This window comes from Pipistrellus hanaki (genome assembly GCF_964339955.1).
Source record: "Pipistrellus hanaki genome assembly, chromosome: X".
In the NCBI taxonomy this organism is placed as follows: Eukaryota; Metazoa; Chordata; class Mammalia; order Chiroptera; family Vespertilionidae; genus Pipistrellus; species Pipistrellus hanaki.
The window spans coordinates 6,406,837-6,412,850 of NC_140524.1; the positions used below are offsets into that span (position 1 = coordinate 6,406,837).

The following is a 6,014-nucleotide window of genomic DNA, read 5'->3' on the forward strand; positions in this document are numbered from 1 at the left end:
GAGGGAGCCTGATTCTGGAGTGCATCACTGGAGAACCACCCTCTCACAATCCAGAACCCCTCAGGGATGTCGAAGAGGCAGTTTCAGTCCGATCCCTGCAGGCCAGGCTGAGGGATCCCACCAGTGCACGAATCCATGCACCTGGCCTCTAGTCTATATAACAAAAGTCTAAGCAACCTTTACAGTGGAACAACCAGAATGGCCGGTTGCTATGATGCGCACTGACCACCAGAGGGCAGACAAAGCTGGGCTGGTGGCTGGTGAATGCAGCAGTGGTGGTGGGAGCCTCTCCCAACTTTGAGACAGCGCTAAGGATCAGTGAGCCGAGTGGTAAGGAGCAGTGAGCAGACGGGCAGTACGGAGTGAGGGATCCCAAACTGTGAGAGGCATAGTCTGGGCTGAAGGAGCTCCCCTGTCAAGGCATGAATTTTGTGTACTGTGCCTCTAGTCTAATATAAAACAATGGAAATAGGATGCATTAACTTACTGACATTTATGAGCTGTGCATGAATGCTTGGAAGAAATGCCCTAATTAAAATATAAGTGGCTGTGAAATTCCATCAGATTACTAGAGACAGAAATAATTCTACTTGGGTTAATATAATGTTTATTTCTCCACTATCAACCCAATCTCTATGTTAAAACTATTTCTCAAGATCATTAAAAGTATCTTCTAACTTCCCAGCTGAATGTAAATGAGTTACATACAGTCTTTCAGCCCAAGAAGATATGATTAACTATCTGGAATCTGAGCCATCCCAAAAACCAAGTTCACTCAATAACTCATTGCTGGTTCCCTGAAGCCATTTATTTATAACCCATTATGCAAAAAGCCAAAGACAGTTTCTAAAGAGTACACATACCCAACATTAGTCATTTCTGACTGGAAAAAGACCAAAGGACTAACACCCTTTAGGGAAGGGACAAAAGGCTGCCTCTGGAAACCAATAGGCCTGCTCTACTGTCTGGAAGCCACTTGTACAGTTGACTGGGCACCTGTGTGCCCTCTATAAGATGTGGGTGAAAGGAGAGGTGGCTGGATTTCTTTTTCACAGCTGGGCCCCTGCATTGTGCTCTCAGGACATTGTTTGCCTCTGCCCAGGACTCCTTTCCTCAGCAGCGATTTTAATCTTTGCTCTTTGCTTAGCCCTCTGAACAGTGTTACATAAAGAAGGTGTAAAGAGGCATTCAATTGCCTCCCATCCTTCTGCATAATGGCTATCAATGCAAAGAACTTCCACAGAAATAATCTACCAAGGTATACATACATTTTGCAAAGGCAAGAGCAATATATTCTTTACCAACCCTTGGATAGAACCAATTTAATATTAAGTTATCACACTTACTGCTGCTTTCACAGCGTGCTGCAGAGCTGTTAATAGGTAAGCCATCACACTGTTTGGTCCAAGCCACTTTCCAGGTCACATGGTGACTGAGAAGTGACATACCATTTCAGCAAGAGGTATCAAATAAAACAAAGCTGAATTAATTTACAATTGAGAGAGAGAGAGAGAGAGAGAGAGAGAGAGAGAGAGAGAGAGAGAGAATGTACTCAATTATTTGTGTGTTGGTGTTAAGTAGGGACTCTTACATCAGAGCACATGGATCGAAATGCCAGGATTTGTTTGAGAAGAAAATAAAGGAGGACATGATAGGCATCTGAGATTAAGATCAGGGGAATCACTAAGGATAAAACAATATGGAAGCTTTTCTCTTGGTATAGGCTTGCTTTTCAGGGTAAGGCCAGATGATAAGAAAGAACCAGAATTTTAGCTCCATCCCTGCTCACTTCCACTTCTCTAATTTTAAATACAAGGATAGAGCCTTCCCCCTTTTTCTTTAATGGTTGATCCCATCTGACAGTGGACTCCACAGACCTTGGCACTGAGGTAGCCAAGGTCACTCTGGTGCTTTTCCTCCTCCCTCCAAACTTTCTCCAGCCCTCCCTAACCACCTCTCCTGGGTACACACTCTTCCATTGCCACCTCTCTCTCCACAAGGTATTTGAGTTTGTTTTCTCTGCCTTAGCCTTCCCCCTACAACCCACCAGTGCCCTTTCTGGAATTCTTATGGTCAAACATCAAGAACCCCATCATTAACATCTAGCACTTATGTTTACTAATTAAATCAGTCAGGGAGACCAGGAATGATTCCTACCAAGTAAATAGCAGATTAGAAACTCTACACAATCTGTCCATGTCTGTCTTTTTTGGCCTCATTTCCTACAAACACTGCAGTCATATTGAACTTTTTGTTCTTTAGAGAGGTCAACTGCATACCCACCTCAGAACCTTTGAACTTGCTGTTCTCTCTATTCAGAACATTATTTGTTTTCTAGATCCTTATGTAGCTCCTTTCATCATTCATGTGTCAGCTCAAATGTCACCTCCTCAGAGAGGTCTTCCCTAACCATCAATATAAAGTAGATTTATTCTCTTTTCCCAACCTCCATCCTTATTCTCCATCACATTACTTTGTTTTATTTTCTTCACAAAAGTCATCATTTTGTATTTTTTCTCTTATTTATACATATGTTTACCTTCTGTCAGGATACTGAAGTTATAGCAGGAGAAAAGTCAAATAATGTCTTCTTATAGCTCTATCACTGGCAATTAGGGAAACAAATATTTGTATTGAGCACATAGTAGTTGCTCAATAAATACTGGTTGAAATTAGACTTAGAAGCGACCTCAGGATAGCACCCATCCTTATTTCTCTGATTCTGGACAAGTAATATTATTTTCACTTCGCTGATCAGCTGATCATATAATTGAGGTTCATGGATGTTACATGACTTGACCAAACTACAAAATCTATTAGGTTTAATATATTTCCTTCTGCAAGGATGTGATAACACATTTTTGTTTTCCATGGGTATATTGCTACTCATGATAAGTAGCAATGCAAAGAGTTCTGTTAAAAAGGTACTTTAAGTCTCCAAGCTTTTTTTTTTTTTTTTAAGCATTATTGTTACTGACTCAGAATAGTCCAAAAATAATTATCTTTTGAGCTAAATATCTCCTGTTTGTGGTGAGGACCCAGAGGTGATTGTTAGACTTAATTTGGTGGGAGGAATGAAGCTTTTAAGTAAACTTATGTGCATGCCAACAATACCTTGTACCCATACATGATTCTCCTTAGGTTTTAACATTCTCATCCTCAGGAAGTTAATTTAAAACACACACAAGCCCTCACAAACAGACCATGAATGCTGGGAGATTTAACTGCGCCCAGCATCCTGGAATTCAAAGTAACATCTACTCTCCCTTCCTGTGTACAGACATTACAACAGGCCCTTTCAGTCTACCATTCCTGAAAAGTTTAAGAGCACATACAGACGATGGGCATAAACCAGATTTTAATTTGATTTAGTGCTTACTTAACCAATTCCCTCAGACCCCTAAAAAGGTGTGTGTGGTGGGGAGGACCCTCACCAATGCCTGAATGAGAGTTTGCCCTGACTCAATCTTATGTAACTATAGATTTCTTTTCCTTAAAGGCCATTTGTTCAATGTTTAAGTGGGATTTAGTGTTTATACCTCCGTGAGGCTTTTCATATAAACAAATTCACAAGTCAGAAAGAAAAGAAAAAAAAAAGAAACTTTGTCAAGCCAGGTTTCCTGATGTGAGGGGTTTGGAAAATATGGCCGCCACGCTATGACTAAAACAAGTTTAAATATCTGTAGTATGCATTCAGCACTAATGAACAATAAATGATAGGGATGTTTTGTCAGGTCTGATTCAGATTACCTGTGGCTGCTGTGAATTATATGGAATTACACAGAGTTTAATGGTTCTCTGGCAATTTGCCTTGGCTCAGTGCCAAGGCAGCTAATGCTTCAATCAAACTGCTCTCCCCACCCCCCACCCCAAGACGATTTCTGTGCATGTCTACATCTTGAGTGTATCTGTGATGAAGCCTTCAATGACACCCTCGTACAAATGCTATTTTTTTCCTTCCCTGTCATTTTCTCTTCCTTCTTTATGGCCGGATGCATTAACTGCCCCTGCAGCTTTGCCGAGACAAAATGCCTGGCTAGCATTTATGAAGATAAGATCTTTTAAGGTTTTATTAAAAAGGAGGAGCAAACAAGTGTGGCAATAAGAACAGGACAAATCTCAGTTGACCCTATCCCTTTCCTCTGCAGTGCCATCAGCTAGGTCTACTATGTCCTGATGAGTATGGGCCCTGTACCGAACCCTGCAGGGTGACCTAAGATAACAGCCCTCCCCTACCACACAAAAGGCAGGTAACCCATTTGACACAGAAAACCATGTGAAATGGCAAGTCACCCTCTTTTCTTTAGGAATAAAATTAGCCCTAACTTGGAGGTGCAATCGTCCTGTATATAGCAAACATTATGAGTGTTTCTCTCTCTCTCTCTCTCTCTCTCTCTCTCTCTCTCTCTCTCTCTCTCTCTCTCTCTCTCTCTCTCTCTCTCTCTCATTCCTGTTAACCCCTGTCTTCCCACCCTGTCCTAAACCTCACAAGGAGTTTCTCCACTAAAACCTCTTGTTTTTTGGCGAAAGCGATTCCTAAACCCCTTGCCCAATCGATTCTGAAGACACAGTTACCGGCCATACTAAGGAGAAAGCTCATTTTAGGAGACTATCTGCCATAGAACAGCAGGAGGGAAAGGGCAGAAACCACAGGATTCCTATTCTACGCTGATTGCCACTAACTCATTTCAGCTGCTAAGGGGAGGCCCTGTTGGGGGAGCCGGGGAAGGAAATGGGTTCCATGTACAGTCCACTTTAAATTGTTCACAATTGCGTGCTCAAAAATAGCCTCCACTAAACATTTAGCATGCCCATTAGCACAAATCATAAAGCTTTGGGCTTTGCTGCACTGTTGGCCCGAACTGCCTAAGCTGCTTCCCTATGGCAAAGATGATTAAACGGCTGGCAAGTCAGATGCATGCAGGAAGGATAAAGGAGCTCCAAGGATGGTTAAACCTGGGCCCAGGAAGAAGGGTTTAATATGATTTTTAAGCACATAAAAAACATCGAGGGTGAGGACCAGCTGTTCTCAATTTTGATTGAAAGCAGAGCAAGGGAAAAGAAACGAAAATTGCAATGCAAGGGACTGGTGTTAGCAAGAAGGAAGGACTTCCTGCCAGAGAAAGTAGGTAAATATTAGAGTGAGTGCTGGGTCAATGAAGGTTGTGGAATTTCCTTCTTTGGAGTGGCTCTTCTGTCTAGGCTATTTCTGTGTGGTCCTTTCAGAGAGTGGGGAAGGAGGAAAGAGAGGCAGCCAGAGGTCCAATTCAGTTCCTCTCAGAGCTCAGAATCTCGTATTTGTAACACTCAAGGATCTGTAACAGGAATCACTTCACAGAGACGCACACAAAAAAAGAAGAAACAAGCAGCTTATTGCTGATTTCAAATGTTTAGATTTATCCCAACTCTGCAGTCCTTTCTGTGAGCCAAGCTTTTGCCCTGGCCCCTTCAATCTGGAGAAAGACAGTGAAGACTTGTTTTTGGCTCTCCAAGGCCCCTAAGCCATGCATATGGGAACAATATTTTCTGAACCCCAAAGCAGGACATGGTCTGACAATTATATTTATGGGGACGAGAGGGTCTACTATGTGAAATCAGAGCTATCCCAGGAAACCTGGGACGTATGGTCTCCATAGCCGCATATTATCTCTTTCGGAGGGTCTCGACACTGGAGAGAGTTGATTAAAATTGTGCCATGTGGTTTGGGGCCTGGGTTCTTTCCTTGTCTGCAGCAAGATCAGTTAGGATTGTGAAAAATTCAGGGTCATAATCAGCGCAGTACAAACCGAAATCCCTGCTGTGCGTGTTAAAGAAAGAGGTAGTGTACAGTAGTCCTCCCTTATGCATGTTTTTGCTTTTTGTTATTACAGTTTCTTGTGATCCACTGCAGTCGAAAAACAGTAAAGGGAAAATTCCAGAAGTAAAAAAATTCATACATTTTAAAGTGTTCACTGCCCTGAATAGCTCGATGAAATCTCTCGCCATCCCACTCCATTCCGCCCAGGACGTGACTC

General features: G+C 42.3%; 1 protein-coding gene across 4 annotated transcripts in view; it reads right to left on the reverse strand.

Moving 5' to 3' along the window:
* The window catches only part of SHROOM4 (shroom family member 4), a 192,312-nt gene that overhangs the window by 122,060 nt on the left and 64,238 nt on the right, over positions 1-6,014 (reverse strand). The window lies entirely within an intron of this gene.